Source organism: Panulirus ornatus, chromosome 64, assembly GCF_036320965.1.
Source record: "Panulirus ornatus isolate Po-2019 chromosome 64, ASM3632096v1, whole genome shotgun sequence".
Lineage (NCBI taxonomy): Eukaryota > Metazoa > Arthropoda > Malacostraca > Decapoda > Palinuridae > Panulirus > Panulirus ornatus.
This window is the reverse complement of record NC_092287.1, coordinates 292,096-319,757: the sequence shown is the minus strand read 5'-3', so window position 1 is coordinate 319,757 and position 27,662 is coordinate 292,096. Positions and strand designations below refer to the sequence as shown.

Sequence of the window (27,662 nt, the reverse complement as noted above, 5' to 3'; positions counted from 1 at the left end):
CACAAACACACACACACACACACACACACACACACACACACACACACACACACACACACACACACATATATATATATATATATATATATATATATATATATATATATATATATATATATATATATATATATATATATATATATATATATGGTCAAGTCAATTGGGAGGTAAGTTTGAATGGAGAAAAACTGGAGGAAGTAAAATGTTTTAGATATCTGGGAGTGGATCTGGCAGCGGATGGAACCATGGAAGCGGAAGTGAATCATAGGGTGGGGGAGGGGGCGAAAATCCTGGGAGCCTTGAAGAATGTGTGGAAGTCGAGAACATTATCTCGGAAAGCAAAAATGGGTATGTTTGAAGGAATAGTGGTTCCAACAATGTTGTATGGTTGCGAGGCGTGGGCTATGGATAGAGTTGTGCGCAGGAAGGTGGATGTGCTGGAAATGAGATGTTTGAGGACAATGTGTGGTGTGAGGTGGTTTGATCGAGTAAGTAATGTAAGGGTAAGAGAGATGTGTGGAAATAAAAAGAGCGTGGTTGAGAGAGCAGAAGAGGGTGTTTTGAAATGGTTAAAAGGTGGGCAAGGAATAAAGTGAATTGGTTCAATGTGGTATACCGGGGTTGACGTGCTGTCAGTGGATTGAATCAGGGCATGTGAAGCGTCTGGGGTAAAACATGGAAAGTTGTGTGGGGCCTGGATGTGGAAAGGGAGCTGTGGTTTCGGCCATTATTGCATGACAGCTAGAGACTGAGTGTGAACGAATGGGGCCTTTGTTGTCTTTTCCTAGCGCTACACTCGCACACATTAGGGGGGAGGGGGATGGTATTCCATGTGTGGCGAGGTGGCGATGGGAATGAATAAAGGCAGACAGTGTGAATTGTGTGCATGGGTATATATGTATGTGTCTGTGTGTGTATATATATGTGTACATTGAGATGTATAGGTATGTATATTTGCGTGTGTGGACGTGTATGTATATACATGTGTATGGGGGTGGGTTGGGCCATTTCTTTCGTCTGTTTCCTTGCGCTACCTCGCAAACGCGGGAGACAGCGACAAAGTAAAATAAGTAAATGTAAATATAAATATATATATGTATATATATACGAATAAAGTGCATGTGAACGAGCACCTTCATAGAACATACAAACCTCCAACAGCCAGGATCGAACCCGGGACCCCTGTGCAAGAGGCAGGCATGCTAACCGCTAGGCTATGGACTGTATAATAGGAAACAACTATTCGAAATACTAAGTACTCGAATACCCTTCGTCTCACAATGGTGAGCAACGGGGTCTATACCGGTTATTTCCGAACAGACGTACATAGCCAGCTGATAGCGTTTTAACGAACCTAACTGTACAACGCGGAGGTATATGAATACAAATAAAGTGCATATGCACTTTATTCGTATTCATGTCGGAGGTTTGTATGATATATATATATATATATATATATATATATATATATATATATATATATATATATATATATATATATATATATATATTTTAACTATTCGCCATTTCCCGCGCCAGCGAGGTAGCGTTAAGAACAGAGGACTGGGCCTTTTTTGGAATATCCTCACCTGGCCCCCTCTGTTCCTTCTTTTGGAAAATAAAAAAAAAAAAAAAAGAGAGGGGAGGATTTCCAGCCCCCCGCTCCCTCCCCTTTTAGTCGCCTTCTACGACACGCAGGGAATACGTGAGAAGTATTCTTTCTCCCCTATCCCCATGGACTCTTAGGAATATATATATATATATATATATATATATATATATATATATATATATATATATATATATATATATATATATATATATATATTCCTAAGAGTCCATGAGGAAAATGAAACACGATAAGTTCCCAACTGCATCTTCGTGTAATAATCACATCATCAGGAGGGACACAAGAGAGAAATATAGCAGTCAGTTGATATACAACGAAAAGACGTAGCTAGGACGCCATTCGGTACACATGCGATTGTCCAAGACAGACAACGAGCGTATCATAAACTTATCATTTTACAAATCTTATCAACAACAAAGTTATCTAATTTGTATAGACCATCACTAATATTAAGATTATAATTCTTTGTGTATTCAATAATAGAACATTTAATGATATTTCTCGTTGTAACAGGGTTACAGTTAATAACTGAGATGGCATTACTCCAATCAATACAATGATCATAGTTTTTAACGTGATTAAACAAGGCATTTGATTCTTGTCCCATTCTTATACTATATCTATGTTGCTTCAGTCTAACAGAAAGATCCTTAACAGTCTGCCCAACATAAAACATATCACAATTTCTACAGGGCACTTTATAGATGCACCTCGCAAACGCGGGAGACAGCGACAAAGCAAAATAAATAAATAAATAAATATACATATATATATATATATATATATATATATATATATATATATATATATATATATATATTTTTTTTTTTTGCTTTGTCGCTGTCTCCCGCGTTTGCGAGGTAGCGCAAGGAAACAGACGAAAGAAATGGCCCAACCCACCCCCATACACATGTATATACATACGTCCACACACGCAAATATACATACCTACACAGCTTTCCATGGTTTACCCCAGACGCTTCACATGCCCTGATTCAATCCACTGACAGCACGTCAACCCCGGTATACCACATCGATCCAATTCACTCTATTCCTTGCCCTCCTTTCACCCTCCTGCATGTTCAGGCCCCGATCACACAAAATCTTCTTCACTCCATCTTTCCACCTCTAATTTGGTCTCCCTCTTCTCGTTCCCTCCACCTCCGACACATATATCCTCTTGGTCAATCTTTCCTCACTCATTCTCTCCATGTGCCCAAACCATTTCAAAACACCCCCTTCTGTTTTGGAAGGAGGTAAATAAAGTGTGTAAGACAAGGGAACAAATGGGAACTTCAGTGAAGGGGCTAATAGGGAGGTGATAACAAGTAGTGGTGATGTGAGAAGGAGATGGAGTGAGTAGTTTGAAGGTTTGTTGAATGTGTTTGATGATAAGAGTGGCAGATATAGGGTGTTTTGGTCGAGGTGGTGTGCAAAGTGAGAGAGTTAGGGAAAATTATTTGGTAAACAGAGAAGAGGTAGTAAAAGCTTTGCGGAAGATGAAAGCCGGCAAGGCAGCGGGTTTGGATGGTATTGCAGTGGAGTTTATTAAAAAAGGGGGTGATTGTATTGTTGAATGGTTGGTAAGGTTATTTAATGTATGTATGACTCATGGTGAGGTGCCTGAGGATTGGCGGATTGCTTGCATAGTGCCATTGTACAAAGGCAAAGGGGACAAAGGTGAGTGCTCAAATTACAGAGGTATAAGTTTGTTGAGAATTCCTGGGAAATTATATGGGAGGGTGTTGATTGAGAGGGTGAAGGCATGTACAGAGCATCAGATTGGGGAAGAGCAGTGTGGTTTCAGAAGTGGTAGAGGATGTGTGGATCAGGTGTTTGCTTTGAAGAATGTATGTGAGAAATACTTAGAAAAGCAAATGGATTTGTATGTAGCATTTATGGATCTGGAGAAGGCATATGATAGAGTTGATAGAAATGCTCTGTGGAAGGTATTAAGAATATATGGTGTGGGAGACAAGTTATTAGAAGCAGTGAAAAGTTTTTATCGAGGATGTAAGGCATGTGTACGTGTAGGAAGAGAAGAAAGTGAATGGTTCTCAGTGAATGTTGGTTTGCGGCAGGGGTGTGTGATGTCTCCATGGTTGTTTAATTTGTTTATGGATGAGGTTGTTAGGGAGGTGAATGCAATAGTTTTGGAAAGGGGGCCAAGTATGCAGTCTCTTGTGGATGAGAGAGTTTGGGAAGTGAGTCAGTTGTTTTTCGCTGATGATACAGCGCTGGTGGCCGATTCATGTGAGAAACTGCAGAAGCTGGTGACTGAGTTTGGTAAAGTGTGTGAAAGAAGAAAGTTGAGAGTAAATGTGAATAAGAGCAAGGTTATTAGGTACAGTAGGGTTGAGGGTCAAGTCAATTGGGAGGTAAGTTTGAATGGAGAAAAACTGGAGAAACTGAAGTGTTTTAGATAGCTGGGAGTGGATTTGGCAGCGGATGGAACCATGGAAGCGGAAGTGAATCATAGGGTGGGGATTAATCCAGATGAGGTGGACTGGCAATATATGTGGAATATATGGAATCATTTATCAAGCAGTGGAAACCAGTACCATAGATAAACTTGATAAATAGTCGCTTCAATATACAACTGATATTGACTGTTTCCTTAACTATATCAAAAGTTTTCTATTTTTTCTCTCTGAAAACTCTGTTTTTACGCTTCGACCATGGTGATCCATGTTTTCTAATATTCTCCACTATTACAAACAACCTCGTTAGACCCACTCGTATGATTTTGTTTGAGTCAATATATATTTTCACATGTAAAAAGCAAATATTGGAACAGAATATTTGTCAACAATTATTCTTATCTTCCCCGCGGCTACGTGGTATACCTAGATAGCAGCGACGATATTTATTACACTGACCAAGAAGGTACAACTGTCATACCAGGGAGAACGGAAGGTTCACGGGGTGGGGTTGGGGGTCAACACACTGACCTACATGTGGAGAGACAGCTGGCCGCCTCACCCCGCCCCCCCTCCCCCTCACACACAAACACACACACACACACACACACACACACACACACACATTCCATTATTTTTTCTTTCCCTTCTCCAGCATGGACATAAGTAGATTTTACCAGTGGAATCAAAGACATCGTTGCAATCGCTAGCTTTCATATACTATATTTATCAATGTTGCGGCTGTACTTATGCACATGATCGTTTATTATTGTTTACTTAACACCTCAGATCCAAACAAGATGCGATTTTTCTGTAACTTGGATTAAGTAACGAGTAACGTTGCTTGATGTTTTAGATCATCCTGGAACACGTGAAACATTCGTTCACCTTACCCGTCCTGGGAGACAGATCCCACAGCTGGGACACCAACCAGGACAGAACTGCCAGATGGGTGACGTCAACACCTGGCAAACCTGCCATATGAGGTCAACAGCCCCTAACGACGGTTGTCAGGTTATCATGCTGGAGGAGTTGTGCTTTCAGACTCAGGTGTTCTGTTATCGTAGCTGGGGTGTACTCTCATCGTACTCAACATATTAGGTTATTGAAATCACGGACAAAATTGTCGTATTGAAGAAATTATCATAGTGAGTTGCTATCGTACTGAAAGGGTTAAAGTACCGTTTTCATACATTACTTTGTTCAAGATGTTATGTAATCGTAGTGAAGGGAGTGAATCATGCAGTCAGTTTATCAGGTTGTCGTACTGAGAGGATCTTTTGTCGCTGGACTTATGTTAGTCGTCAGTGTCACAGTGACCTCTCTCAAGGTTAGGTTAGTGCGTCAATGTCAAGGATGAGGACAGTAAAGAGATGTCGGCAGGGCAGAGTTGGGGCCTCGCGTCGGTCACATGAGCCTGAACCATCACACGGGTAAAGAATCTTGGTGTAGGTGTTACGTGGTCGTCCTTACGTAATTCAGAATAAGACTGATCAGTCAGGAAGCAGAGATCTGAGAGAGAGAGAGAGAGAGAGAGAGAGAGAGAGAGAGAGAGAGAGAGAGAGAGAGAGAGAGAGAGAGAGAGAGAGAGAGAGAGAGAGAAAGAAGAAATAAAGAACTTTATGGATGAACTGATCCAAGTTATGCTCCAGGTCAACAATGTTGATATCATTAAGGTAAAACAAGCCAATATGTTGGTTCCATGGGGTCACGTTCTTGTTATACAATGCATGAAATAAATATGTACAGGCACGATCATGAGGCTCCCATGACGACTGAGGTGAGTCAGGAAAGCAACCCTACACGGTGACAGCGTCCCATGGCTGAGCAACAAGGCCACTGTGAGGCCAGGGGATTGTGGGATATCCTGCCATTGTCAAGTGTTACGCTAACTTCCTACCGTGCCATCATTCACCAACCGTGACACTGACGGCTTCGACACGTGACCTGGAGATGGAACAGTGCTGAGTCATCCTATAATTCAAGACAGGTTCTATTATTTCTGACAGCCATATCTGACGACCACAGAGGCTATAGGCAATGATAGATCATATCCTGCCAGGGAGAAGGACTTGCGTCACTCGTCTTTGTACCGAGCACACCTGCGTACCTTCATGACCCTCCATCCTCTGGTGGACGTTACCCTCCTCCCCAACCCCCACGCAGAACGCTCTAACAGTTAAGAGAAGCAAGAGTGTAGACGCAGTGTGAAATACGCGTGTGTAGGACACCAGCAACAAGGCGGTAAAACCACGGGTGTTGGACACCAGTAGTGAGACAATAATTCCACTATATCAGGTATGTCCAGATTTTCTTACGACAAAAATCAAAACATCAGTCGTGAAATTAATGAGAAAATCAATGGCCAGATGATCGACTTCCACGTAGTAATGAGATTCATGAATTGCTATGACCTCAAGCATAACCTACGCTCCCCACTAGTCTATCCACGTCCCCCTTCCCTCCCTCCCTCTAGTGTCACGCACCAAGCTCGTGTGTGTAGTGTTACTGGTCAAAAGTCTTGGGTCGTCTGAAGGATCCGGACCAACAGGTGAGTGTCATGGTTGCCCGGGCCTGCGTGCGCTCCTTTGTTTTGCTTACATGTCACCCGCCCTGAAGGTTGCCAGCTGCCTTGAATGTTGTCATCCACCCTGAATGTTGTCATCCACCCTGAATGATGTCATCCCCTCTGAATGTTGTCATCCACCCAGAATGTTGTTATCAATTCTGGAATTTGCCAGCCATTTTGAATTATGTCATCTACCCTAAGTATTGTCAGCCTCCCTGAACGTTTACACACTCCCCGAGTCTTGCAAACCTTCCTGAATGTTGCCAGCTTCCTGTTGGCTCGCCTGGGTGTCGGTACCTCCTGTTGGCTCGCCTGGGTGTCGGTACCTCCTGTTGGCTCGCCTAGGGTGTCGGTACCTCCTGTTGGCTCGCCTGGGTGTCGGTAACTCCTGTTGGTCATTCTGTGACACAAGTAGGAACTTTGGCTCATTATGGAGAGTCATGAGCGGTTGATAACTTTTTTTTCTATGACAGGAAATTATTCTTGTTACGAAGGTGTGACGGCAGTGTTGACCTTAGATCTTAGTAAGGCCAAAGAATCATCTTTGAATATATTTCAAAAATCCAGCAGAAGACGACATGAAGCCAGTAGAACAAAACATCCGGTAATTAATCTTTTTTTAGTGATAACAATTTACCTGCCAGTCTTCGTTGAATATGCTGCAGAGTTTGCGGCTCCTCAGACTAGAGCGATTAATGAACTTTAAAGATAGCTTAGAGGAATGAGTTGCCTGGGACGTGTGATTCAGGTGTCATCAGTGTGTGTCACCTGAGTGTATGTTTACTATGACACTGCTGGAGGGGTCACCCAACCCACTGATAATATGTCTATTTTAAGCTGATAAAACTTTTTATGATAAGTTGGTGAAGAAGCTCAGGGACGATGACAGGACTAAAACAAGAACGCTTATTACGTCTCTCTTTAGTTTTATCTTAACTCTAATCGGTTAGGAGATACGTATCTTCCAACACCTGTAATGATACATTATTGTCCTTGGGCAGCCAGCGGAACCAAATCCTCACATTGGCAAAGTTAATGCCAATAAAACGCGAAGCTGTGTGAATACAGGTGACTCACCTGTGTATTATAAGGAAAAAAAATGGTTGTGCAGTATGTACTGGTGAATGTGTATATGTGTGTGTGTGTGTGTGTGTGTGTGTGTGTGAGAGAGAGAGAGAGTGTGTGTGGTTGCGTGGGTGTTAGTCTGTGGAGGAAGAGAGAGAGAGAGAGAGAGAGAGAGAGAGAGAGAGAGAGAGAGAGAGAGAGAGAGAGAGAGAGAGAGAGAGAGAGAGAGAATTTCACACAGGTGACAGGTGGGGCGTTAATTACATCTTGGTTTCTCTGACATTAATGATCACTCCCTCGACCCTAGCGACATCGTGCCTCGTCCAGGATAGTATGAAAACTTCTTTCCTGGGATGTGTGAAACATTATGTATTTAGCTTACATACTACCACGTTTGCAGACAATATCATTCTATGGAGTACAGCTTTATGATGAAGGATGTGCAGGCAATTGTTGCAGGTGTGACCTGGGGGCCGAGATAAGCCAATCTACCAGAGCTGAGGATGACATCATGACACTTATCACTTTGTTATTGTGTTGACGATTGTGGTCGAGTCCAGAGTAGACCTGGCCTGAGGTAGTGGAGTGGAGCAGGCTAGGGAAGGCTTGTGGAGGCGGGGAGTAGGATGAAACATGTTGAGGTGGGTCTGAGTTTGAGGGGGTCGGGGTGAAGGAGGATTATTAGGGCTTGGGGTGAAGCAGGATAGGGAAGTCCTGGAGTAGTGGGGGAGTAAGGTGAGGCAAGCTAGGGAGGGCCTGGGGTGGTGTGGAATGTTGTGAAACAAGGTGGGATGGAGGAGGAAGTGGGATGATTAAAGGCTGAGCCTCCGTGGTGAAGAAGTCAACGAGGCTGGTTATGAATCTGCGACCCAGTTCCCGTCTCGGGTAACCTTTGCTATGATGAACAACAGTGAACAGAATGAAGAGCAAAGTGGGAGGAAGATGGTCATCAGATCCGGTGTCGTCTCCTCTCTCCCACCAGGTTCGCAACAAACAAATCTCAGCAAATGTGTGTCATACAAGCATTAGACTCAGCTGGATTAGCAGCCTCTGCTATTCATAGTGCAGAGATTTGATGAAGATTTCAATGTGCTGTGACACGTGGAGAGTGTGTTAACACTCTCAACTGTGACACGTGGAGAGTGTGTTAACACTGTCAACTATGACACGTGGAGAGTGTGTTAACACTGTCAACTGTGACACGTGGAGAGTGTGTTAACACTGTAAACTGTGACACGTGGAGAGTGTGTTAACACTGTAAACTGTGACACGTGGAGAGTGTGTTAACACTGTAAACTGTGACACGTGGAGAGTGTGTTAACACTGTAAACTGTGACACGTGGAGAGTGTGTTAACACTGTAAACTGTGACACGTGGAGAGTGTGTTAACACTGTCAACTGTGACACGTGGAGAGTGTGTTAACACTGTCAACTGTGACACGTGGAGAGTGTGTTAACACTGTAAACTGTGACACGTGGAGAGTGTGTTAACACTGTCAACTGTGACACGTGGAGAGTGTGTTAACACTGTCAACTGTGACACGTGGAGAGTGTGTTAACACTGTAAACTGTGACACGTGGAGAGTGTGTTAACACTGTCAACTATAAAAGGCATTGGAATTTTACCCATGTTACAGCAAAGCGTTAGAATTTTCTGTGTTCTTCCTATGCTGTGCAACATGTGGGCAAATGTGTTCTTCCTATGCTGTGCAACACGTGTGAAACTGTTCTGCGTTCTTTGTGTCTTGTAAAACACGTGGAAGCTGTTCTATATTTTTTCTTGAGCAGTGCTACGCATGATCAGCTGTTCTGTGTTCTTCCTGTTTTGTGCAAGGTGGGAATCTGTTCTGTGTTCTTCCTGTGTTGTGCAACGTGGGAATCTGTTCTGTGTTCTTCCTGTGTTGTGCAACGTGGGAATCTGTTCTGTGTTCTTCCTGTGTTGTGGAAGCTGGCCTGTAATTTTTCCGTGTCGTCCAACAACCAGGGATCTGTTTTGTGTTCTTCCTGCAACGTGTGGCCAACCTTCTAGTAATATTTGTCATTACTGCTGTCTTGTGTGAGGAGATGTTAATGAAGGAAGCAGCTGTTGCCTCGGGTTCCCACCAGGATTGGCAGCGCCAGGAGTCCCCAGCTTGGCTGTCAGCATCAGGAGTCCCCAGCAGGGTTGGCAGCAACAGGAGTCCCCAGCAGAGTTGGCAGCATCAATAGTCCCCAGCAGGGTTGGCAGCAACAGGAGTCCCCAGCAGGGTTGGCAGCACGAGGAGTCCCTAGCAGGGTTGGCAGCACCAAGATCACCAGTGGCAGCACCACTGAATAACTACGCTCATCCACATCTTTCTCAAATATTCATCAAATGAGTCAAGTTGTGCAAGTTAATATGGAACTCATCAATCAAGATAAGTAGTGATATATGATAATGTTGATCAACATCACGGCTTGAGGGGAGCAGTGGCCTGCTTTGGGCCAGAGACCAGCTCTTATCATCTGATAACTGTTATCGTCACGCAACACACACATAAACAAGGCCCATGACCGCGTTTAAAATCTTGGAGCCTACGTAAGGTGATGGCTGAGCCTCGCCACTTGATGAGCCCAGTAGTAAACGCTCTTCAAGTACCAGTCTCCTTAGGGGAATCGTCTGCCTCTATGTGCTGCCCAAGGAGTAGCCACGCCGGCGATACGTGATAATGTGCATGCTTGGAGGAAGTCATGCACAGCCCACTTAATGAGCACCAGCTCATGATGTTTAAGATGAATTCATTCATGAGTGTTAGTTACAACACAACACATTATTCATGGTTGTTTGTTACAACGTAATGCGCTGCATCGTTCACACAACAGTAGTCCAAGGTAAGGCTTACTTTCAGTGATTACATTTCAGAATTCAGCAGCCGTCCCTTCTCGTCCAAACACGAAGTGCAAAGAGAAAACGAACAAGTGGTTCGACCCACGTGCATTACCCATGTTTTCATGATCATTAAGATGGAAAGATCAAAACGTTTGCTCGTAGGCGTAATGCAGCATCTTAACAATGGTAGTCAAGAGTAGAGGAATAGATGTTTAAGAACTAGCCTGCTCCACTGTCTTTGGTTAATAGGTTTATTGCAGAAGGCTTGAGGATGCATCATTGTAGTTCCTCGCTGTCTTTATCAAACATCTGGGAAATTTTGATTAACCCAAAGCATCTGTAGGGCTGTCTTGAAGAAGCCAAGCTTAATCCAGCGTCAGCAGCCAGCCCCGTAATCGTCTCACATACAGTGTCAGCAGCCAGCTCCTTAACTGCCTCACTGAGTGTCAACAGGCAGCTCCGTTACCGTTTCTCACTCACACTGTCAGCAGGGAGACCCGTGACTGACTCAGTGTCAGCAGCCAGCCCCTATAACAGACTCTCACTCACAGCGTTAGCAGTTCCTCTCGCCTGCTTCTTGTCCTCACCTGTCTGGTCTGTGTTAGTAGCCAAGACCTGGCATCATCCAGCTGCAGTACCGGCCCTCGGTCACGATCACTAACCTCTGACCAGTCTTTGACCGACAACTTCACGGATCTTTAGAGCCGGTCATGGTGCTTAACCTCCGGCCCCCTCTGGCTATAATTATTCCTCCCCTTCCCTCCTGCCAGTCACTAACTTCCTACTGTCTCCCCTGTAGCCACCCCTCCACTCCCGCTGGCCGACTCTCCACTCCCGCTGACCGACCCTCCACTTTATAGTCATCGATTAACAAGAAAGACGGGTGACATCCGACAACCGTAGCATGCAGCTGCCTCGCTGAAGGCAGGCAAGTGTGTGGTAGCTTACGTCCCATGGTAGGAGCGTGGGAGCTTACCTGCCCATGGTAAGTATGTTGCAGCATACTTGCCCATGGTAAGTATATGGTACCTTACCTTCCCATGGAATTATGTGGCAGCTTAGGTGTCCATGGTAAGCACGTAGAAACATACATTCCCATGGTAAGTGTGAGGAAACTTTCCTTCCTAGTCTAATTTAAGTGCGTTGTGAATAGAGTCTAATGTCTCTCTGTTCTATTGTTCTGTTACAAGTTTATGATTAAATCTAGGAATCCCCATCCCCTTGACTGAATGACAGCAATGCAAAAGTGTAATGAGCATGAAACTGAGTTCAGAGTTAAGCGTCTACCTTTGTTGCCTCTAAATACATAACAGGGGTCCAAGAGAGGGGTAATTATGAAGAAATACACGCAGCACTAAGATGAATGACCATCAAGCTATGAAAAGTGATTGAAAGAAGAATGTATCAGTAAATCAATGTCGCTTCACTCAGTAATAGAAATCAACAAAAAGTAGTTTATGAGAAAATCGAGACCTGTCGCACTTCATTGACCATCAACTATTTCCTGAATAACATGATGGGCAGCGTAGATATCAGCCAGGTGTTTAGTTTATAGATCATCGCATTGCTCTTGACAAACAAACTTGGGATGATATTTTAAATGAAAGCGGTATGGACGTAACTTGGGAAAGTTTCAGTAAAACGTTCAAAGTAGTGGAGGGATCATTGATGACCGCAGAAGACGGTCTTTTTCCAACATGAAGCCAAAATGCTAGAACGATGACATAGAGAAGTGTCTGTTGTCTAAGAAAGCAGTACATAAGAATCTCGAAGAGTCCAATATCCAGCTTGACAGAGCAAATTATGGAAGTGTGCGTAGAAAAACTAAGAAACTTATACATCAAAACGAACGTCACTCTGAAGGGTGCTCTGATGAAAATAGCAAAAGATACTCGCTGTTTTATCAGAAGCAAGACAGTCATTACCAAGTACCTGTTCCATTAGTAACTGAAAATAGTGATATAGTTCAGGACAATGAAGATGGTCAAGATTTTCTATGATTCTTTTGCATCTGTATCTACAATTAAAAATACGTCTAAAGTCCCAAATCCATTTCCAGTGCTAAGAGAGGAAACACTTGGCGACACATGGACTTGAGAGTTGAAAATATAGCAACAGCACTAAATGAAATGAAAATGAATAAATCATCCGTCCCAGATAAGTTTCATCCAAGAACAGGGGAGATGCGAAAAATGAGATACGTCAACACTTAACTACTATCTTCAGTAAGTCACGTGCTATAGGGAAAGATCCAGAGGAATGGAGGCTTGCTAATGTAACACTCGTTTTCAAAAAAAGTAAGAAACAACTGCCTGGAAATTATCATCCAATCAGCTTAACGTCTGTGGTTAAAAAACCTATGGAAACCATCATTCGGAATAAGACTGTAAACCATTTAGAGGACCACCACTTAATCACTGACTCTCAGCATGGTTTGACAAATCTGCTTGATATCTTTAATGATACAATCAACATGTATGATGAACGTAAAGCACTTGATGCCATCTATCTAGTTTTTCTAAAAGCAGTTGATAAAGTTCCACATCAGAGGTACAGTTAGGGTTGTACTTCACTGGTTAGGAAACTGGTTATCTGGCGGTAAACACAGCTGTGTTTAATGGTCAAGCTTCATAATGGTTACATATAACAAGTGGTGTGCCACAAAGATAAGTCGTGGGAACTATTCTCATTGTCATATATATTAATGATATTGATAAATAATGGGCTGTATTGTAAGATATCGAAATTCACAGATCATACCAGTTGGGAAATAAACCTACAATAGTAACTGAACGTCTGCAGCTGCACACGGACATATACAACTACAGTATGAATTCTGTTGAGCTGCAAAAAGTAAACCAGGAAACAAACTTGAGTGTAATAATCTATGGTGATCTGAAGGTAAGTAAACAGTGCACAGGAGCAGTCACTCGTGCGCCCTATCTTGAATATTGTTTTCAATATTGGTCACCCTGCTTGAAGAAAGAGACAGACAGAATGGAGAGAGTACAGAGACCAGCTACCAAGATAATTCCCGATCTGAGAAATAAATCTTACGAGAACCGAATAAGCAACTTAAATCTATTTAGTTAAGGAAGGAGAAGGTTAAGGGCTGGTCTGATACAGGCATTTAAAATTATCAAAGGCTTTGATGATCTCGATGTAACGGCTTATATATAGATAGATTCGTCTGGTCTCACTCGTAGTGGTGATTAAAAACTCGTGGGCAAACGTTTTACCTCGAATGAGGCGAAATACGTTTTCTTCATAAGAATTGTTAGAATATGGAATGATATTCCAATTAGAGCGGTTGAGAGTAGTACCATAGATACGTTTAAGATATGATAAATATTTAGCTTCAAGTCCAAGAATGACAATATTTGCGCCTCTTAGCTGCATGATAATCTAATCTTAATCTTAACTTAAAAAAATATACGTATTTCTTTTGTTACCACTCTGATCTATGATTGTCATATCTCTTCTACTTTGACAAACAGCTTCGAAGGGACCCAGTGGTCTGTTGCTGTCTGAAATCCTTTGCATTCCTTCATGCAAAGCCTGTGTGAAGCGGTGTGCTTGGATTTGTTTGGTTGATATTTGTACTTCCAATCACTGAAATGTGAAAATCATCGTGACATAGCTTTACCATAACGGCAGGTGACATTTCGATGATGAACAAATGGGTTATCGTGATAACGGTTGCAGCGTGACCTGCATTCAGAGCGTCGGTCGATGTGCTCCTCTGCTTTCCTCATCCTTGTTTCTCTGTAGATGTGTTACATGAAGTATTACATGAAGTATTGTTTTTCATCATTTCCAAGATTTCAGTGTTCCCCTGAGACTCAAAACTTGTGATAATTACTGTCTATGTTCTGACCATATCATTTTGATTTTCTTAAGTAAATATCGAACTCTTTCTTTCTGAAATGAATTCACAAATAGCACCTGTACAACTCTGCTGGGTTTTATCATGGAAAGTATTTAGTATCTCACTCGGTAGCTCTGTAATCGCACCGTTTCTTCATGTACTGTAGGCTTTACATGATGCTAAAAGCGAGAATTGTTTAAATAGAATCATGTTATACTTTGTAATTACAAGGGACTTCATATCTCATATTTGTTCGAAAAGAAAAAAGTGAAGTAAACGAGTGTGCGTTATGAGTAAGCTCTTTCTAATGGGGTTACACTGATAACGTTGTTCTACACTATCTTGTTTGTTGCTTGCTTGATTCCAAGACAGATAGAACTCAGATCTTCAAGGTCATGGAGACAAAATGTTTAGTTGGCACTATTTAATGTTGCTCGTCTCGTACAATTTGTTCCTTGGTAACTAGAGAAGCCTGAAGGCATATGCTAGATAACGTACATGTGAAGATTTTCGACAGATAGCATTCTAGTAATGAAAGCCTTACTTCACCACAAGCAGTCAACATGATAATGAAAAGAAGTAACTTAGTAAATCCATTCTTGTTACGCCTTCTTCACAACAATTTGGTCCATGTCTTATTTGGCTTAAGTGCATATATACTATCTTTGCTCCTGATTCACTTAAAGATCTGACTTAGGACAAATATACTTAGGAGAGACCTCTTTTGTTTAAATATTTTTTCGAGAGTACAGTCCATACTTTTCGGTATGTCGAGAGTACAGTCATACTCTGAGTATGTCGAAAGTACATCTCACACTCTGGGTATGTCGAGAGTAAAGCTTGGACACTGGGTGTATCGAGAGTAAAGCTTGGATACTGACTGGGTGTGTCGAGAGTAAAGCTTGGACACTGGGTGTGTCGAGAGTAAAGCTTGGACACTGGGTGTGTCGAGAGTAAAGCTTGGACACTGGGTGTGTCAAGAGTAAAGCTTGGACACTGGGTGTGTCGAGAGTAAAGCTTGGATACTGACTGGGTGTGTCGAGAGTAAAGCTTGGACACTGGGTGTGTCGAGAGTAAAGCTTGGACACTGGGTGTGTCGAGAGTAAAGCTTGGACACTGGGTGTGTCGAGAGTAAAGCTTGGACACTGGGTGTGTCGAGAGTAAAGCTTGGACACTGGGTGTATCGAGAGTAAAGCTTGGACACTGGGTGTGTCGAGAGTAAAGCTTGGACACTGGGTGTGTCGAGAGTAAAGCTTGGACACTGGGTGTATCGAGAGTAAAGCTTGGACACTGGGTGTATCGAGAGTAAAGCTTGGACACTGGGTGTGTCGAGAGTAAAGCTTGGACACTGGGTGTGTCGAGAGTAAAGCTTGGACACTGGGTGTGTCGAGAGTAAAGCTTGGACACTGGGTGTGTCGAGAGTAAAGCTTGGACACTGGGTGTGTCGAGAGTAAAGCTTGGACACTGGGTGTGTCGAGAGTAAAGCTTGGACACTGGGTGTGTCGAGAGTAAAGCTTGGACACTGGGTGTGTCGAGAGTAAAGCTTGGACACTGGGTGTGTCGAGAGTAAAGCTTGGACACTGGGTGTGTCGAGAGTAAAGCTTGGACACTGGGTGTGTCGAGAGTAAAGCTTGGACACTGGGTGTGTCGAGAGTAAAGCTTGGACACTGGGTGTGTCGAGAGTAAAGCTTGGACACTGGGTGTGTCGAGAGTAAAGCTTGGACACTGGGTGTATCGAGAGTAAAGCTTGGACACTGGGTGTATCGAGAGTAAAGCTTGGATACTGACTGGGTGTGTCGAGAGTAAAGCTTGGATACTGACTGGGTGTGTCGAGAGTAAAGCTTGGATACTGACTGGGTGTGTCGAGAGTAAAGCTTGGACACTGGGTGTGTCGAGAGTAAAGCTTGGACACTGGGTGTGTCGAGAGTAAAGCTTGGACACTGGGTGTGTCGAGAGTAAAGCTTGGATACTGACTGGGTGTGTCGAGAGTAAAGCTTGGACACTGGGTGTGTCGAGAGTAAAGCTTGGACACTGGGTGTGTCGAGAGTAAAGCTTGGATACTGACTGGGTGTGTCGAGAGTAAAGCTTGGATACTGACTGGGTGTGTCGAGAGTAAAGCTTGGACACTGGGTGTGTCGAGAGTAAAGCTTGGACACTGGGTGTGTCGAGAGTAAAGCTTGGACACTGGGTGTGTCGAGAGTAAAGCTTGGACACTGGGTGTGTCGAGAGTAAAGCTTGGACACTGGGTGTGTCGAGAGTAAAGCTTGGACACTGGGTGTGTCGAGAGTAAAGCTTGGACACTGGGTGTGTCGAGAGTAAAGCTTGGACACTGGGTGTATCGAGAGTAAAGCTTGGACACTGGGTGTGTCGAGAGTAAAGCTTGGACACTGGGTGTATCGAGAGTAAAGCTTGGACACTGGGTGTGTCGAGAGTAAAGCTTGGACACTGGGTGTGTCGAGAGTAAAGCTTGGACACTGGGTGTATCGAGAGTAAAGCTTGGACACTGGGTGTGTCGAGAGTAAAGCTTGGACACTGGGTGTGTCGAGAGTAAAGCTTGGACACTGGGTGTGTCGAGAGTAAAGCTTGGACACTGGGTGTATCGAGAGTAAAGCTTGGACACTGGGTGTGTCGAGAGTAAAGCTTGGACACTGGGTGTGTCGAGAGTAAAGCTTGGACACTGGGTGTGTCGAGAGTAAAGCTTGGATACTGACTGGGTGTGTCGAGAGTAAAGCTTGGACACTGGGTGTATCGAGAGTAAAGCTTGGACACTGGGTGTGTCGAGAGTAAAGCTTGGACACTGGGTGTGTCGAGAGTAAAGCTTGGACACTGGGTGTATCGAGAGTAAAGCTTGGACACTGGGTGTGTCGAGAGTAAAGCTTGGACACTGGGTGTGTCGAGAGTAAAGCTTGGACACTGGGTGTGTCGAGAGTAAAGCTTGGACACTGGGTGTGTCGAGAGTAAAGCTTGGATACTGACTGGGTGTGTCGAGAGTAAAGCTTGGACACTGGGTGTGTCGAGAGTAAAGCTTGGACACTGGGTGTGTCGAGAGTAAAGCTTGGACACTGGGTGTGTCGAGAGTAAAGCTTGGACACTGGGTGTGTCGAGAGTAAAGCTTGGACACTGGGTGTGTCGAGAGTAAAGCTTGGACACTGGGTGTATCGAGAGTAAAGCTTGGACACTGGGTGTATCGAGAGTAAAGCTTGGACACTGGGTGTGTCGAGAGTAAAGCTTGGACACTGGGTGTGTCGAGAGTAAAGCTTGGACACTGGGTGTGTCGAGAGTAAAGCTTGGACACTGGGTGTATCGAGAGTAAAGCTTGGACACTGGGTGTGTCGAGAGTAAAGCTTGGACACTGGGTGTGTCGAGAGTAAAGCTTGGACACTGGGTGTGTCGAGAGTAAAGCTTGGACACTGGGTGTGTCGAGAGTAAAGCTTGGACACTGGGTGTGTCGAGAGTAAAGCTTGGATACTGACTGGGTGTGTCGAGAGTAAAGCTTGGATACTGACTGGGTGTGTCGAGAGTAAAGCTTGGACACTGGGTGTGTCGAGAGTAAAGCTTGGACACTGGGTGTGTCGAGAGTAAAGCTTGGACACTGGGTGTGTCGAGAGTAAAGCTTGGACACTGGGTGTATCGAGAGTAAAGCTTGGACACTGGGTGTGTCGAGAGTAAAGCTTGGACACTGGGTGTATCGAGAGTAAAGCTTGGATACTGACTGGGTGTGTCGAGAGTAAAGCTTGGACACTGGGTGTATCGAGAGTAAAGCTTGGACACTGGGTGTGTCGAGAGTAAAGCTTGGACACTGGGTGTGTCGAGAGTAAAGCTTGGACACTGGGTGTGTCGAGAGTAAAGCTTGGACACTGGGTGTGTCGAGAGTAAAGCTTGGACACTGGGTGTATCGAGAGTAAAGCTTGGATACTGACTGGGTGTGTCGAGAGTAAAGCTTGGACACTGGGTGTGTCGAGAGTAAAGCTTGGATACTGACTGGGTGTGTCGAGAGTAAAGCTTGGACACTGGGTGTGTCGAGAGTAAAGCTTGGACACTGGGTGTGTCGAGAGTAAAGCTTGGACACTGGGTGTATCGAGAGTAAAGCTTGGACACTGGGTGTGTCGAGAGTAAAGCTTGGACACTGGGTGTGTCGAGAGTAAAGCTTGGACACTGGGTGTATCGAGAGTAAAGCTTGGATACTGACTGGGTGTGTCGAGAGTAAAGCTTGGACACTGGGTGTGTCGAGAGTAAAGCTTGGACACTGGGTGTATCGAGAGTAAAGCTTGGACACTGGGTGTATCGAGAGTAAAGCTTGGACACTGGGTGTGTCGAGAGTAAAGCTTGGACACTGGGTGTATCGAGAGTAAAGCTTGGATACTGACTGGGTGTGTCGAGAGTAAAGCTTGGATACTGACTGGGTGTGTCGAGAGTAAAGCTTGGATACTGACTGGGTGTGTCGAGAGTAAAGCTTGGACACTGGGTGTGTCGAGAGTAAAGCTTGGACACTGGGTGTGTCGAGAGTAAAGCTTGGACACTGGGTGTGTCGAGAGTAAAGCTTGGACACTGGGTGTGTCGAGAGTAAAGCTTGGACACTGGGTGTGTCGAGAGTAAAGCTTGGACACTGGGTGTGTCGAGAGTAAAGCTTGGACACTGGGTGTGTCGAGAGTAAAGCTTGGATACTGACTGGGTGTGTCGAGAGTAAAGCTTGGACACTGGGTGTGTCGAGAGTAAAGCTTGGACACTGGGTGTGTCGAGAGTAAAGCTTGGATACTGACTGGGTGTGTCGAGAGTAAAGCTTGGACACTGGGTGTGTCGAGAGTAAAGCTTGGACACTGGGTGTGTCGAGAGTAAAGCTTGGACACTGGGTGTGTCGAGAGTAAAGCTTGGACACTGGGTGTGTCGAGAGTAAAGCTTGGACACTGGGTGTGTCGAGAGTAAAGCTTGGACACTGGGTGTATCGAGAGTAAAGCTTGGACACTGGGTGTATCGAGAGTAAAGCTTGGACACTGGGTGTGTCGAGAGTAAAGCTTGGACACTGGGTGTATCGAGAGTAAAGCTTGGACACTGGGTGTGTCGAGAGTAAAGCTTGACCCCACTCCGAACTCTTGGAGCTAAGTCTTCATATAGAAATGCAAGACACCTTTAACACGTGCAATGGATGTCCTCTGGAGAAAAGGTCTAGATTCTGGCATCATTCCTGAGAATCTGAAACTGACCCACATCGCCCAACTCCACAAAGGTGAAAGTAAACCATTCTCCAAAAAACATCGACATTTAGTATTAACATCGCACTTCACGAAAATCTTCAAAGGAGTCCTAAGAGACAAGCTGACTGAACTTGTGGAAGAGAGCAATCTACATAACCAATGACAACATGGTTTCAGGAAAGATCTTACTTTTCTCTGTTGCTTAACCGATATGATTGGGGAAACAAAGAGAATGCTGACTTAATTTCACAGACATTGCAAAAGCATTTAACAGCTGTGATCATGCTGTCATCGCTCATAAAATGCAAGAGATAGGAATTATCGGGAAAATTGGGAGATGTATAAACTTCTTGACTAAAAAATCACAACACGTAGTTGTAAAGTATGCCATTTCGAGTGTTTACTTCCACAGTATAATACTCAGTCCCCCAAGGAAGTGCACCCCTCCTCTTCATCGTTCTTATGTCCGACACTGACACGAACACGAGCCAATTCCATATCATCCTTTGCAAATGTTACAAGGATAAGTATGAAAGTCAAATCAACAGAAGATGCGGATGGGCTACAAGGACACAACAACATGCTTTTCAATGGAAATACGTTTCAACTCCTCCAGTGTGTGGAAAAGGAAGATATCAAAAGCAACATGAGATATTAGAGAGACACATGCGCTATCGTAAACCAGTTGAATAATGTCTAACGACATATCTTCAGCGAACACAACAAAACAGCATTTGGCTCATGCAAAAGAATGCCAGACTGGATCCTGCGGACCTTCAAGACAAGCGAAGAAACACCACTGTTGATATTATCTAAAGCTCTGATTCTTTCACGAACGGAATATTGTTGCGCTCTAACATCACTGTATAAGGCGGTCGAAATTGTGTAATTAGAAAATGTTCAAAGGTCTTTTGCAGGCCATGGTAATGGACCTAAATCACTGGGAACGGCAGAAATCTTTGAGGCTATCCTACTTGGAGTACAGACGGGAGAGGTATATCATCATCTATACCTGGAAAAATCATTGAAGGCATGGTTCCCAACTTACGTTTAGAAGTAACATTCTGCTGGCACGATGGGCATGGAAGAATTTGTAAAACACTGCCTCTGAAATCCAAAGGTGAGGTATGCACAAAAAGAGAGAATCCCTTATATATCCGGGATCCAAGAGCCTTCAACACCTTGACAGATACCATTAGAAACAGAATGGGATGCACAGTAGAGAAGTGTAAAGTGCGCTGGACAAGTATGTAAGAAGTGTACCAGACCAGCCAGTGATATATCTCTTGCATGAGAAAATCATGACACTCACCTACTATATCTCCTACGGTAATAAATAAGCGCTCAAAGATAGGACTTAGATCAAAGACAATCGTTAAATCGAAAACTAAGGTAAGAGTGTATGGGAGATGGACCATCACCGTATCAGAGGGTCACTTAAGACAGAAGGAGTTGCCTCTTAACATACTTGGTTCATATCACACTAATCACCTTCTTATTGTTCCCTGTTGATAACAGTGACCATAATCATTCCATATGGTTACTATGAGTATACTGCTGCCGAATTCTTCTCTAAAAGAGAGAGGCGCTTCGATGGCTAAGTATTTGGTGAGCGTTCAACAACAGACTGAAGTGTACATGCACAAGTGTACAGGCACAATCATACATGCACAAACACCTAGTCACTGTTTATAATCACCACGTCCAGAGAGGAGAGCCAGTAGAACAGCTCACCCTTACAAGTCAGACCACGTGACGTTTAAGAAACGATACAATAATCATGTGATGGGACTCAAGCGTATGTTCATGTACTTGACCCACTAAATCGGCCGCTGTCCCACACGAAACATCCATCTGAATAACTTATTGGACTCTTCCAATAGAACAATACCTTCGACAAGACTTACCTACCAAACACTCATCACAACTACTTATGTGTGGGTCATCCACCTGACCTGCAAGTTGATTCATTCATTATACCTAACTCACCCTTATAATCTGCTTACCAAGCAAGCCTACCCTCTACCTACAGCCCGTAATGCACCTGGCTGACCATTATGTACATGGCTGACCATGATGCACCTGGCTGACCTTAATGTACCTAGTTGACCATGATGCACCTGACTGATCTTGATGTAAGTAGCTGACCATGATGCACCTGGCTGACCTTGATGTAAGTGGCTGACAATGATGTACTTGGCTGACCATGATGTACGTGGCTGACCATGATGCACCTGGCTGACCATGATATACGTGGCTGACCTTGATGCACTTGCTGACCTTGATGTACATGACTGACAATGATCCACTTGGCTGACCTTGATGTACGTGGGTGACCATGATGCACCTGGCTGACCATGATATACCTGGCTGACCATGATGTACGTGGCTGACCTTGATGCACCTGGCCGACCATGATGTACCTGGATGACCATGATGTACGTGGCTGACCTTGATGTACCTGGCTGACCATGATGCACGTGGCTGACCTTGATGTACGTGGGTGACCATGATGCACCTGGCTGACCATGATGTACCTGGCTGACCTTAATGTACATGGCTGACCTTAATGCATCCGGCTGACCTTGATGTACGTAGCTGACCATGATGCACGTGGCTGACCTTGATGTACGTGGCTGACCATGATGCACCTGGCTGACCTTGACGTACGTAGCTGACCATGATGTACTTGGCTGGCCATGATGTACGTGGCTGACCATCATGTACGTGGCTGACCATGATGCACCTGGCTGACCTTGATGTACATGGCTGACAATGATGCACCTGGCCGACCTTGATATACGTGGCTGACAATGATGCACCTGGCTGATAATGATGTACTGGCTGACCATAATGTACCTGGCTGACCATGACGCACGTGGCTGACCATGATGTAAATGGCTGACAATGATGCACTTGGCTGATCATGATGTACGTGGCTGACCATGATGCACCTGGCTGACCTTGATGTAGGTGGCTGACCATGATGCACCTGGCTGACTTTGATGTACGTGGCTGACCATGATGCACCTGGCTGACCATGATGCACCTGGCTGACCATGATATACGTGACTGACCATGATGCACCTGGCTGACCTTGATGTACGTGGCTGACCATGATGCACCTGGCTGACCATGATGTACGTGGCTGACCACAATGCATGTGGATGACCATGATGCACGTGGCTGACCATGATGTACGTAGCTGACTATGATGTACCTGGCTGACAATGATGCACGTGGCTGACCATGATGCACGTGGCTGACCATGATGTACCTGGCTGACCATGATGTACGTGGCTGACCTTGATGCACCTGGCTGACCTTGATGTACGTGGCTGACAATGATCCACTTGGCTGACCTTGATGTACGTGGGTGACCATGATGCACCTGGCTGACCATGATGTACATGGATGAACATGATGCATCTGGCTGACCTTGATGTACGTGGCTAACCTTGATGCACCTGGCTGACCATGATGTACGTGGCTGACCTTAATGCACCTTGCTGACCATGATGTACGTGGCTGACCTTAATGCACCTGGCTGACCATGATGTACAAGGCTGACCATGATGCATCTGGCTGACCTTGATGTACAAGGCTGACCTTGATGCATCTAGCTGACCATGATGTACATGGCTGACCATGATGCACGTGGCTGACTTTGATGTACGTGGGTGACCATGATGCACCTGGCTGACCTTGATGTACCTGGCCGACCATGATGTACCTGGCTGACCATGATGTACCTGGCTGACCATGATGAACCTGGCTGACCATGATGTACGTGGCTGACCATGATGCACCTAGCTGACCATGATGTACGTGGCTGACCTTGATGCACCTGGCTGACCTTGATGTACGTGGCAGACCTTGATATACCTGGCTGACCTTGATGTCCGTGGCTGACCATGATGCACCTGGCTGACCATTATACATCTGGCTGACCTTGATGTACGTGTCAGACCTTGATATACCTGGCTGACCATGATGTACGTGGCTGACCATGATGCACCTGGCTGACCACGATGTACATGGCTGACTATGATGCACCTGGCTGACCATGATATACTTGGTTGACCTTGATGCAACTGGCTAAACTTGATGTACGTGAATGACCATGATGCACCTGGCTGACCTTGATGTACGTGGTTGACCTTGATGTACGTTCCTGACCCACTCATAATATCATAAACAGGAAACTAAGTGAATGAGAGTTTGGTATGATTTGCTGAGAGATCTGTATCATGGGACCAGAACAATCATCTCAAAAGGTTATCCTCCTCATTTGACCCTCACCCCTGATGACCCGTCCTCCCCCCTGACGTCTTTGATCTCTCTTACCTGACTTGTTGATGTATGGCTGACATCCTTGCTGACATCCTTGTGACATCCTTGCTGATTTCATAATCGCATCTCCCTCTGTTGTGATGACGTCACATCCCATGACTCATGGCAAGATCCGTGACACACGTGTAACTGTGACGAAGCAAAAATATCTACAGTCAGTAACAAAATCATGAACTGTATCCAGTAAGGAACGGGTACAGTTGAATAAGAAAGTAGGAACAGAGAAACTATGAAACAAATACGATGGACAAGGCATGAGATTATCCAAACAGTTCCCAGTTCCTCAGGAGTGAATTGTTAAAGATTATCTAATAAGGAAGCTAGAGTCAGAGAGAAGAGATATACAGGATGATGTAAGGATGTGTGAGGAATTTGAAGATAAGTTCGAAATTCCTTTCACAGTAGAAGGCACTGTATTTCCAGCATCAGTGAAATGGAATGGAAAGAACGTCCTGGAAAGCAATGAAATTTCTAGAAGACGTAAACAGAATACTGAAGGGTTTTGATCCATGAAAGTCTCATGGTCATGGAGATGTGTGCATGTGCACTTGATAAACAACATGAAATATTCAAGATGTCGCTGGAGAAAATTAAAGTGGTAAGAGAGAAGCAAATATACCTTTCTATACGAAAGGAGACCGGGAAGATGCATTGAACTACAGATCGTTTTCCCTAACAAGCGTCGTCTGTAAAAAGATAATCTGAAAGCAGACGAATGAATTCCTCTAGAGAAGAAAGTATCTAACTGAGAGACAACAAGATTTTAGGGAAAGTATACAGTGTGCAACGAACCTCATATTTCTACGAGAGAGTGAGCTGATTTTAAACAGATGTGAAAGCTGAGTAGGTTGTTCAAATTGGACTGCTAGAAAGCATTTGATACTGTACCACATAGAAGGCTAATAAAGAAGTTGAATCTTCATTCTGGAATAAGTGGGAGACTCCTTCGATAAATAGAACGTTATCTTTGCGGAAATGAAAAACGGACGCATGTCAGGGAAGCCTTATCTAATGGGTCAAGGTCACAAGCGGTAAGCTGCAAGATTCTGCTATGGGACCATTGGTCTTCTTGATCTATATGCATGACATATCAAAATGATTGAAGTCTTATCCGAGTGCATTTGTAGATGATTGCAACATCATGAAGGACATGATAAGTGTGGAGATTTCCGTTAACTTACGAGGGGACCTAGTCAAACTCCAAAGTCGGTCTGATAAATGGTCGATTACATTCAATCCAAGTAAACGTAAAGTAATGAAGAAGGGACATAGAAAGAGAAGACATCAGCATGAATAATATCCAGCAGGAAATATACAGCAGGGATCTGTGAGCGAGAGAGACGTGAGCAACGACAACGTGTCTTGCTTGTCCTGTCTCAGGAAAACAGTAAAGGAGTCAGTCTTCTGACATATAACAGAACGGCAATTAAGTTCGTGGATATGGAAATATCAAGCAAGTTCTTTATGTCCTACATGAAGCCTAAATTAAAATATGCTACGCCATGTCCCGTGACAAATACCTTTATAAACTTAGATTTGGAGAGGATTCCCAGGTGGGCAAACTTAGCTAAACACCTCAGATTCCTCATGTTTCTCTTTCGAAAACTCCTCAGAGATTCTCAACTCGTTTCATCAATGAACACAATAAATACAGATCGTAATACTGTAACATCTAACCTGTCCTAGAAGCTCCACATTACACAACGTGGTAGATCTACCCCTGAGAGATGGGCTATGTTCAGGTGCCGAAGATTCCTCTTGCATGTTAAGCTGCTTCGTTTGCATATTGGATTTATTCAACCTTGAGTAGGGTACTGGTATCACAGCTCTAGTTCTAGGTTGTTCCCCAGAAAGAGTCGAACCTAAACAATACCTCTTATTAGCTCCACCTACTTGACCAAATCTTAACCCACTTGCCTTACTCTACAACGTTACACTAATTTACTTCATACCAAATACATCAAGATGAAAGTTGGCTGCATGGGTGCCTCCGCCATTTGCTAAACCGTTCAGCACTGGGCTTAACAAAATGTCGCATGAGTTTTGTGGTTGTTGACAACTCGCTATTGTGATTGCTGCTTTTCCGAGACCACCAAGAATTGGAATTATTTACCTTCTACGTCTATCTAAACAACCACGACCTGTCCCTTTTCTTAGGCAAATTTTCAAATTCCATAAAAGGCCTGGCCTCAATGGAGATTTCTCTTCGTGACTGGAGCTTTCGACATGAAAAAAAAAGTAAAGAATATCCTGAAGCTACAAACCTTAATGACTATCTAACAGTACTGGTCGAAACTACGAGACTCGTCAGTAAATGCTTCAGGCTACAACCTTGCCAACTGCGTGCGGACGCTGGCCGAAGCAGGACAAGCTTACGGATTTGTCTTCTTAAATGATGTTGGTGACTTTATTCATTTTAAAGGCAGGAAAACTACTGGTGACGTTGGCGATGATAGTATGAGTGGCTGGGTCTCTATAGGGTATGTCGGGGAGTCTGGCAACCATTGCCCGTGTTACTAGCCTCCGGAAATGGGGCTGATGACCCCTGTTCAGCAAATATTTCTTCCAAAAGGTGCACTCGGCCTCGCATAAAAGTGGCATGAATGAAGTCGCTTACGGCATGCGATGCAGGTCCGTATGGGTAAATGAAATGTGGGAAGACAAATGACTGTAATGAAATGGAAGGTATAGACACCTTTAAACAAGGAAAATTATACAGATAATTATCAGACAAGGATGAGGGGTAGTAAGACCCTTAAGTGGAATAGGGAGAAAGGTGTGAGGTCCAGTTTGGGAGGACATAGGAGGGTGGGCAGGCATGAGGTGTGAAAATTCAACTGAAGAATGAGCAACTGAAAAGATGCTTGACTGCAAGTATATCAGTTCGAGATCGTAGGGACATATCAGTTCGAGGTCGTAAGGACAGCTAGTGGGCCAAAGGAGTGACACTTGACAACCACTGAAGTGTTGGCTCAACCGTCACTAGTCCTATCGATACCCAGACGGGTAGTACCAGCGATATACCTCCCTGGTCGTTGACAGTTTTCCACCTAGTATCCGCAAGAGAGATATATATACAGAGAGAGAGAGAGAGAGAGAGAGAGAGAGAGAGAGAGAGAGAGAGAGAGAGAGAGAGCACCTACCTACAAACACTACAAACATGGAACATCCTTAGTCCCCCGAAGCCTATGAGCATTTACAGAAGATCCAGTCATCTATGTAAGTACACGTAATAAACAATGTATTAAACAATGTATGACTTAGTTTGGTGATTCTCCTTCAAAATATCAAAAAATACAAAGATACTTGTTTAGTGTTGCTTTACTCTTTCTAAATTGTTTTTTGGCATCAGTTTAAGTGCTGAGCTTTCAGCACAACAGTATTCTGCTATACTATTTATGTTCATGCTGAATATTTTCTTTATTATGTTTCTCTTTCTTGCTGTGAATTTTCTAATTATCATAACACTCTTGAGCAAGAGAACACTGTTTATGTGCGTTTTGAATTCGTTTTTTTTTTTATCTATGATCCAAAGTCTTTGACATTCTTTTTTCTACATATTTTTACTCTGTCGATTGATCTGTAGCTGTCTGCATTCCTCTGTATTCCGTGTAACAAATTCTAAACAACACTAACATACACAAATTGATATTTCATGACTGCATCATGACATTCATGGTCGTTCATCTATATCTATTGGAGCGTATGAGTGGTTCA

General features: G+C 44.1%; 1 protein-coding gene across 2 annotated transcripts in view; it reads right to left on the bottom strand.

The window, feature by feature from the left end:
- LOC139746324 (glutamyl aminopeptidase-like) overlaps positions 1-27,662 on the bottom strand; it is a 181,951-nt gene that overhangs the window by 118,355 nt on the left and 35,934 nt on the right. For both annotated transcript variants that reach the window (XM_071657463.1, XM_071657464.1), the window contains exon 2: positions 23,940-24,074. The gene's annotated coding sequence lies outside the window, so the exon portion shown is untranslated. The remainder of the gene's footprint in view (positions 1-23,939; positions 24,075-27,662) is intronic.